The sequence below is a fragment of the Sus scrofa genome, chromosome 9 (assembly GCF_000003025.6).
Source record: "Sus scrofa isolate TJ Tabasco breed Duroc chromosome 9, Sscrofa11.1, whole genome shotgun sequence".
In the NCBI taxonomy this organism is placed as follows: Eukaryota; Metazoa; Chordata; class Mammalia; order Artiodactyla; family Suidae; genus Sus; species Sus scrofa.
Window position 1 is genome coordinate 45,209,298 of NC_010451.4, and position 9,489 is coordinate 45,218,786.

General features: G+C 56.1%; 1 protein-coding gene across 4 annotated transcripts in view; it reads right to left on the minus strand.

Annotated features, from left to right (window-relative positions):
• The window catches only part of FXYD6 (FXYD domain containing ion transport regulator 6), a 35,854-nt gene extending 26,902 nt beyond the window's left edge, over positions 1-8,952 (minus strand). Inside the window, exon 1 of one of the 4 annotated variants that reach the window (XM_005656632.3) lies at positions 8,449-8,952. The gene's annotated coding sequence lies outside the window, so the exon portion shown is untranslated. Of the gene's footprint in view, positions 1-8,041; positions 8,216-8,448 lie in introns of those variants that run through there. The other 3 variants (XM_005656634.3, XM_005656633.3, XM_005656636.3) reach the window with 3 other exon arrangements.

A 9,489-nucleotide genomic window follows, 5' to 3' on the forward strand; every position in this document is an offset into this window, starting at 1 on the left:
ACCACCCTAATGGAAGATAATAACATAGGAAGCTGGAGTTCCTATTGTGGCCCGGCAGGTTAAGCACCCAATGCTGTCTCTCTGAGGATGCGGGTTTGATCCCTGGCCTTGCTCAGTGGGTTAAGGATCCCTCGTTGCCAAAAGCTGTGGTGTAGGTCACAGATGTGGCTCAGATCCGGTGTTACTGTGGCTGTGGTGTAGAACAGCAGCTGCAGCTCTGATTCAACCCCCAGCCCAGGAACTTCCACACGCTGCAGGTGCGGCTATAAAAATAAAAATAATAACAATAGGGGAAACTGTGTGCAGGAAGGTTATACTGGAATTCTCTGTCCTAGCTGTTCAGTTTTTCTGTAAATCTAAAGCTGGACTTTAAAAAGTCTAGTAAAAACAATTTTTAAAAATTTTAATTCAGTTAAAACAGCTTTCCAAACCCATCACTCCCACATCTGCTCACCTTCCTGGCAAGTAGGGTGGAGTCCTGTGCCCTGTGGATGGTGTCCAATGCTTCTGTCATAGGGGCTGGGTTTCTTTGATTCAGGATCACAGAGCCAAAATCTAGCAAAGGCTTTTAAAGCTGCCTTTTAAAACAAATGCTCTGGGTCCAACTAGAGGTCACCGATGGATCTGCGGCCTTCAGAGGAAAATGCAACCAGTTTCCCCGATTTGCAAGTTAAGTGCCCATCAAATAAGCATTAAACATCAATTATTCTGTTTAATAGCCTGCGCTGAAATGATTGGCACCCCTTTCAAAATTCCAGAGAAGGGCTTTAGAACCAAGAGAACTCAAGGACTGAGGAGAGAACAAAGGGTGGTAACATTCTAGGAGCTCACAGCGGCTGCAGTCACTTTACCAAATTCCCTGCATTGCCCCAAGGCAGCTGACAGCCTGCAAGCAAGGCAGCGGCCTCTGGCCCAGATCATCACTCTTGATCATCACTCTTGACACCCTCCAGGGTGGCCCTGTCCTACCTGGTCCCTCTCATTACAGGGCCCTCGGGCCTGGCCGGGCCTCCCTGAGCAGCCTCATCTCTGGGTCTGCCTCACCATCCTTCATTCATGGAGGAGGGTACCCCATGCTGGGAGGAGGGCACCCCCCAGCTGGGAGGGGGAACCCCCCCATCAGCTGGGAGGAGGGCACCCCACATCTGGGAGGAAGGCCCCCCGTCAATTGGGAGGCTGGAAGACAGGCCCACTGGTCCCCAGGACTTAAAGCTGTTTCTCTAGAGCCCAGGCTCAATCCAACCTGGCTGCCCGGAAGGGTAGGGGGACAAAACTCCTCAACGTGTAGCAGAGAACTTGCCATTTCAACTCAGAGGCGCCTTTAATGTGGACTGACTTACGGGAAGAGGAAGAAAAGAACTGACCACGAAAAGAATTAAGGCTGTTTCCTTAAACGCGGACACAGTGAATTCACAAATCATAAACACAGGCCTGGTTTCTAAAAAAGATTCCCCGCAAAGACCCCAAGCTGGCCCACCAGCAGGGTCACAGGGCCTTGCTGCCACTCTCCTCCCATCACTGCCGATTGTGACAGTCTTTGCAGCGCCATCCCAGCCATCACCCCCCTGCCTCTCCTAACAGCCCTGAGAGGCAGGCACAAGGGGCAGCGTTGTGTGGCCAACTCCAGCGCAGGCTGTTGACACGAATTGCCCAGAGTGAGTCAGGGAGTGGGACCAGGCCTGCCTGTCCCCAGGGGATCTCGGTCCAGTTCCAGGAGGTCTGGGTGGTGGGCAGCACCACACAGAAGCCCAGGCCGGGGCCCCAGCAGGCTGGGCGGACATGAGTGAGTCTTGCCAGCAGTGGGATCACTCCCCTCCCACGCCTGCTGACAAAGGCCCATTCAAGAGAGGCCAGATGAACAGTCCCAGCCGCAGAAAGAGAAGCCTGGAGCAGCTGCTCAGGCCAGAAGCCCAGGGGCCAGGCCCATGCAACCCAGCCCGCAGCCAGACCACACTACCTGGCAGCTTGACCGACCCCTCCCACTCTCTCTGCCCAACAGTCCACCTCCTTAAAAGCCCAGCTCTGGCCAGCACAGTGGAGCCTACAGAGCGCTTTGTCTGTGTTCACAGTATCTTGCTTTGGGGTGGAAATGGCCTGGGGATGAACCTGGACCCCTGGGCCTGCCTACCTGGAAAACTGCCCTATCTGGTCACATGCACATATGGAAGTTCACCCAACCCCGTTTATTTCTGCTTCCCGAAATGCGCTGTCCCCTCCCTCCTGCTTCACACCCCACTGCCCCAATCCCACAGAGCCACGGCCCACACCTCTCTCCGGGAACCACCGGCACTAGCATGTGTGTCTCCTCCATCAGACAATGAACTCCTGGAAGCAGAGGCACATTCTAGGCATCTCTGACTCTCCGACACTCTGCATAATAGCCGCTCAATAAATGCTGATGACAATGAATGGATGCTTCGGCACTATCCCTTTAAGTCATAATCCAAACGAAGCTCAGGACAACCCGAGGATCAGGCCGGAATTTGTAAATTTTAACACTTTCTCAGGACCTCCCTCCCTGACTTTCTCCTGCCAGTTCTCCAAGTGTCCATCAAAATCCCAGTCACCAAAGCGCTATGAGGGATATGCTTCCTGCTGTTGACTTCAGCCCTTAAGCACCTCCCGGACCTCTGATGGGGATTCTGTTTTCAGACTCTACCAAAGGACCAGGCAGACTAAGAGGACACCCGAGTATAAAGGAATGTATGTACCAGGTATGTGGTATGCACCTGGGGACGAGTGACAGGTAGGAGCCAGCTTACAGGGACAGGTGTACTCTTGGCATCTCCTGATGGGTGAGGATTTTTCCCACATATGTTCAGTTCACAGATACTTCCTAGGTTTTCTCCATGTCTGACACTGTGCCGGGCCCTGTCTGGGGGACAAACAGACCTTAACTTTGAAGAGGTACGAGTGGGAGTGAGCAGCAGGCATGGACGTGAGTTGCTAAAAGCAGGCCCAGTGGACATGTCTTCTAAGGGAAGAATCTACAGAGCATTTCAGGCATAAAGCTTGTCTGGGAATTAGAAAATGCTCTTTGAGGAGTTCCCGTCGTGGCGCAGTGGTTAACGAATCCGACTAGGAACCATGAGGTTGCGGGTTCGATCCCTGGCCTTGCTCAGTGGGTTAACGATCCAGCGTTGCCGTGAGCTGTGGTGTAGGTTGCAGACGCGGCTCGGATCCCGCGTTGCTGTGGCTCTGGCGTAGGCCGGTGGCTACAGCTCCGATTCAACCCCTAGCCTGGGAACCTCCATATGCCGCGGGAGCGGCCCAAGAAATAGCAACAATAATAACAACAACAACAAAAAGACAAAAAAAAAAAAAAAAGAAAAAGAAAATGCTCTTTGAAAGAAGGAGCACTGGAGAGGAACCTCAGGGGACGCTAAACAACAACAATGGCATTCAAATAACAATAACTATGTCATACTATTATTATTATTATTATTTTGTCTTTTTGCCTTTTCTAGGGCCACTCCCGTGGCATATGGAGGTTCCCAGGCTAGGGGTCTAATCGGAGCTGTAGCCACCGGCCCATGCCAGAATCACAGCAATGCAGGATCCGAGCCATGTCTGTGACCCACACCACAGCTCACGGCAACCCCGGATCGTTTAACCCACTGAGGGAGACCAGGGATTGAACCCGCAACCTCATGTTTCCTAGTCGGATTCATTAACCACTGCGCCACAACGGGAACTCCTATTATTATTATTATAGCAGCTAATACCTACTGAGTGTTTACTATGTGCTAGACACCACAAGAAGCACTGGACACAGCCTATCCTCACTCAGTCCTCATACCCATTGGACAGATAAGGAAACTGAAGCTTAGAAGAGTTAAGAAATCTAAGAAGTGCCAGCACCCAGATGAGACCCCCAAGTCTGTGGATCTCCAAAGGCCGCCACGTCCTACTCAGCAGGTTGGAATGAGATAGATCACTCCTGGGAGGGCCTGAGCGGAGGTAGAGGGCAGTACAGGACTGAAGTGACCATCTGGAGAGGGTGCCTGGAGAGGTAGCTGCGGCAGGGTTCCAGAAAACCTCGAGGCCCAGCACCAGGCACCCATCCTGATTAACAGGCAATGGAGAGGCCAGAGACACCAGGCCCTAGGATCGGGGTGGAAGGAGGGAGCTGAGAACACGGAGGGGCCGAGGCCGTCACCATGGTCTGGGTGAGAGACTGCAACAGGCGAGGTGAGCAGGTGCGCAGGAAGCTGTGAGCGCGTGCCTGTGTGTCAGGGATGGAGACGATGTGTGTGTGAGAAACGGAGAGTGTGTGCAGCAGGAGCCACGTGCCAGGGAGCGTGGGGTCCTGCCTGTTGAAGAAGGAAGTTGCAGAGCCTTCCCCATGGAGGTACGGGTGGGGTCAGCAGGGGAGAGGGGAAGGGACGGGGCAAAGCAATAGATCTACCTGGGCAGGAAGGCTCCAGTGAATGAAACCATCATCTCCCAGCTCTGTGGGTCCAGAGAAGCCCACGGAGGCTGGTATGAGGGAGGGACCCCATTAACACTAGTTAAAGGGGTGTCCGTGAATTTAAGACCTTGCCTCTGGGCCCTTCCAACTCCTGGCTTTGCCCTCCAGCCGTGTGGGGGTCACTGTCATTCCAACCAGATCCTCCATCTTTCCTGGCCCCAAACTGATATTCTGAGCTGCAGCAGCCACATTCCCACGGCCCCAGCCTGGTCCCCAAGGCCCCAAGCCCTCCTTCGGAGCCTCCCGCTCCCCAGAGGATCTTCGCAACAAGCATGTGCCTGTGTGGGCTCCAAGCTGACTTCCTACTTTCCCAGGTCAGAGTCTCCCCTCCTCCTTCCCATTCTGAGCAGTGAAGATGCTGCCAAATTGGTTCTGAGCTTTGGTCTCGGCTGGGAGAGATCCTTCTTCTCATCAGCGCCAGCAACCAGCATCTCCCATCACGCTCTCCAGCTGGCCCCAGGCTCTCTGTCCAGAGGACTTCAGAGACCCACCAAAGGATGGCCCTGGACCTTGTGTTCTCGGAGGTCACATCTCCCAAGACTCCACCTGGCCCTGGTTTTCATCCTGGCAGAAGAGACCAGGCAGACACAGTGCCTGGGAGGGAGGGGCCTATGGCCACAGAGGACAGCACGGTTCTTGGTTTCCTAAGCATATCCCATCCCACAGGGTGACAGGGAGAGGCCTTCTCCAGAGGAACCGGCCAGAAAGCCCCTTCCCACTCAGCTCAGCTGCAACCTTATGTGATGAAATACCGAGTATCATTTGGCACCTGGAGGGCGAAGGGATCTCTTTCAAGATTGTATCATCTACAAAAATGTGGAGAAGGGACACCTTAGCAATCACGGGATTTAACCCCTCTGCTCACAGATGTGGAAACAGACGTCTCAGGTCATGGAGGCTTTCAGTTGCTGGAGATCAATCTAAACCCTTTCCGACTTTCACCAAAAACACAGTTTGCATCCAACAGGCTATCTGTGGGATAAATGCACTTCCCTTGGAGTGCAGCCTGGACTGGACTAGAGCCTGCGTCTGCGCCTCCAGGTTCATCGCCTTTATGCTCCAGGCTTTCTGCCTCCAGGGGCCGGGCCTGTCAGGACCGGTGTGCTTCCTCCAGGGCACTCAGGCAGAAGCTGGTGGGTGATTTGTTAGACAGTGAGACCTGGGGGCTGCCTGGCACAGAATGCCATTCAGATGGCAGCCAGCTAGGTCCAACGGGGTGGGGCTCTGACTTATGGGGGATCTAGAGGGCTGGCTTCCCTGTGCCTATGGGGCATTTCCTGGGTCTAGGGAACTGTTCCTCCTCCCCCACCCCAGGTCACATCCTCCAAGAAAACAGAAGAGAGCAGGATCCCCACCCACTAGGGCACCCACACTTTGGAAGGGACAGCCTAGGCCCCAGAAGATGGCGGGCACTAGAGAAAAGAAAGCAAGACATGTGGGGTGGGGAGTGTGGGGTCACAGACCCTGGCAGAAGAGTCGGCGGCCTCAGCCACTGCTGGGTGTGTGACCTCTGAGCCTCCGTTTCCCCCTCAACACCATGGCCTTCCAGCTCTGAGAAATCTAGGATTCTGAAGTCAGGGACTCTGCCTTCCTCCTCAACGCTCATGACCCTAGCAATGAACACAGAGTAGGTACTTGGAACAATTCATTGAATGATTGGGTGAAATGGGTCCTCAGGTGGCCAGGAAGGAGACCCTGGCCTCCAGTGTCTGCCACCAGACCCCTAGAGAGGCTACAGATCATGGAAAAGCTCTGGGCATCCAGGAGCCCTTTGCAAACCCGCTTCCTCTCCTAGACACACAGATGAAGCCAAGGAGAAATGAAGAAAGCACGCCTGGGAGAGACAGGCTAGCCTGGCCCTCTTCCTGCCCATCACCATACCTACACTTTCTAAACTCACCTGGCCCCTCTCTTTCATGCTCCTTCTGGCTTCCCTCTCCTCCCAGCCCCCACCAGGCTTTGTCTCCTCTCCCTGTCTCCCCTGCTCTCCTGGCAGTCCCTAGCGGAGGCTCAGAGCCTCCGGCTGGTCCCGGAGCTGCCTGACACTCTGTTATAAGCAGGAAGATCTAGGGGCAGAGCTAAGACCCCTGGGCTGGGCCAGGAGCCTCAGGCTTTCTTGGGTCAAGGCAGGTAGAAAGCAGCTGTGGAGAGATTTAAAATCTGGTCCATGCCCAGGCTCTTACATCTAGCACCTAGGAGAGGCGCCCTCTGAGAGAATCTGGAATTTCTCTCCATCTTCCTCTGGGAGGTTCCTGGGGAGATGTTTCCTCCTGGCCTTCTGAGTCTCCCCTACAGGCACCTGGGCACAGAGCTAGATAAGGCAGGAAACTGCCCTCTCTCTTTCAGCTGGAGGCCTCTTCAGAAGTACTCGTGTGTGTGTGTGTGTGTGTGTGTGTGTGTGTGTGTGTGTGTGTGTGTGTGTTGGAGGAAGCAATGGTATATGACATTGTGGGTGTCTGTGAAAGCACACACAGTGCAATGGTAGGGTGGACACTTAGCATTGTGGGTGGTGTGTTGTGGTGTGGTGTATGTATGGCGTATTAGGTGTGTATGTGGTATATATGTGGTCGATACATGTGTTGTGTAGTGTGTTTGTGTAGTGTGTGTGGCAAATAGGATTGCGGTGTGTGTGTGAGTATGTGCATGGTGTGGCAAGTGTGTACATATTTGAGGTGTGTTTGTGACGTGTGCTGTGTATGGGGGGGCAGCTGGAGTGGGTGGGGGCCACATCAGTTTGAGGTGGGAGCTAGCTCCTCAGGGTCTCCTACCCAGTGAGGTCGGGGATAACCAGTATCTAGGCAACCATGTTGGGGGGAGGGGAGGGGATATGGAGGTGAAGCATGGGCAGGAAAAGGAGGGAGGCTGAGAATTGGAGTTTCCATGGCAACTACCGGGCAGGTCACGTGAAAAAGGCCAAGTTGCGGAAACACATCCACACATATAAAAAATGAGGGCGCTGGGCCCCCAGAGTGGGAGGGGTCCTTCCACAGAGGACAGGGGCTGCCCACTGATCCATCTCCAAACCTGGAAATCTGGGGGGCGCCCTACGCCAAGGAGACAAAGGAAGTGGAGACAGAGGCCACGTTCATGGGGAGAAGCCCCAACAGCCACAGGCCCCTGAGTCCGGAGGTGGGCAGCAGGGGCCTGGCCAGGCCCATTTCTGCACCGTGGCTGCTCCCTGCTCCCACCCTGGGGAGCTTCCTCTACCAGCCACCACTTGTAAGAGCCCAGAAGCAAGTGCCTGGAGCCCCAGGCTGCCCTTCCATCTCTGCACTGACGCCCAAGAGACACAATGGGAAAGGCTCTGCCAGGGGCAGCACCGCTGGGGAAAGAGGGCTGGGCACTAGGAAAGGAGAGGAGGGGACAGGGCCCCCTGGAAGAAGCTGGGGCTGGTTAGACAAGGGGAGAAGAAAATTGATGCAAACACTCTCATCAATCCCGCGCCCTGGAATTTCAGCCCTTCTTTACCTGCCGCCCCCGCCCTCGCTTGTGCCTACTGCCCAGCCCCAGCTCCCCTTGTCCCCCCAAAGCTCCGAGCCCATTTTGCATGGCTCCTGTGTTCACACTCACAGCCAGCCACCTTCCGTCTTCACATCTGCACACTCCACTCAAGTGTCCAGAGCTTCCAAGTAACAAAGGGAAAACTCCCCCTGGATGTAGAGGGGAACAGCTCTTTCCCCTTCTCCCAAAACCAGTGCCACAAGCTCCAGGCAGCAGCAAGTGCCTTTCCAGTACAGCTTCGTCCCCACCGACACCGCCTGCCTCCCCTCCGCCCCTCTTCTCTTCCGACGCCCACCTCCTGGTCTCCATCCACCACCCGGTTTCCGCCGCCCAAGCGGCAGCGGCCCCGGGAGGACCGCTCACACCCACCGAAACAAACAAAACCTAGCAGCATGCCGGCGCCCTACGACCCGTCCCCACCCAGCCTCTCTCCCTCCTCGGAAGAACCCAACTTTGGCACCTTTGCAGCCGCTTACCTGCACAGCGCGGTCCCCTCCGGAGACAATCCCAGGAGGACGTGCCGAGTCCGGAGGAGCCTGGGAGTGGCGGGGCTGGGGGCAGGGCGATGGGCGAGGCTTTCCCTTTTTTCCGCCTCCCCTCCCAGGAAGGGCTGGACGGGCTGGAGTGGCGCGTCCTGCAGGGGTGGGGACTGGTGGGCGGGGTCTCGTCCCAGCTGGGCTCCGGCGACCGCGGTGTCACCGTCCGCTGGCCTCCGGGGAGCGTTTGCACGCGGACCCTCTCCCCGTCGCCGTGCTGCCCGTCGCCCGCCGCTCCGAGCGCGCTGCCGCGGCTCCCGGGTGCGGGAGGGATTCTTTTTCAAAGGGCGGGCGGGCTCCGGGAAGCAACAGGAGAGCGTCGGCGAGGGGGCGGGCCAGCCCCGGCGCGCACCCGCCGCCAGCTGTTGCTCCGTGCTTTTCCTCGGCTGAGGGTGGGGAGGGAGCGAGACAAACACGGTGGCAGAGCTAGTGCCTCTCCCAGATAGTAAACTGGGGGGAACAGAAAAATACGAGAAAATAACCCAGCACCAGACACAGCAACCCACGTTAATTGGGAGGCCTGGCAATTAACGGGGAAGTGCACCTAAGGCACGAATGGCTGTGTCGTGGGCGCGAGGCGGTTCTGGTTGGAGTTGTCATTTTCAGCGAGAGCCAGGAGGGGTGCTGGGGGCGGGGGCTCGCCGGAACCACAGATTCGCTGCCCAGATCCCCCTTTTCAGGGCCCCTCATCCTGTCCCTGCCGGCTCACAGTACCTCCCCCTCCCCAGTCCCCTCCGCAGCTCCAAATTCCAGGCGACAAACTGAATTAGAAGATTTAAATGCTAGCTGTGTGTCTCTACCTGTGATGTGACCTTGAGCACATCATGGAGCGAAGCTCTTAAGCCTCAGTTTCCTCCCTTGTGAAAGGGATGTGAGAACACTGACCAGCCCCCACCCCACCGGGAGGCTGAGCCCTGCGCTCAGAGGGAGTGCTGGGTAAGCAGGCATCTCTACTGAGCGAGCGGCGGGAGCGGGGCCTGT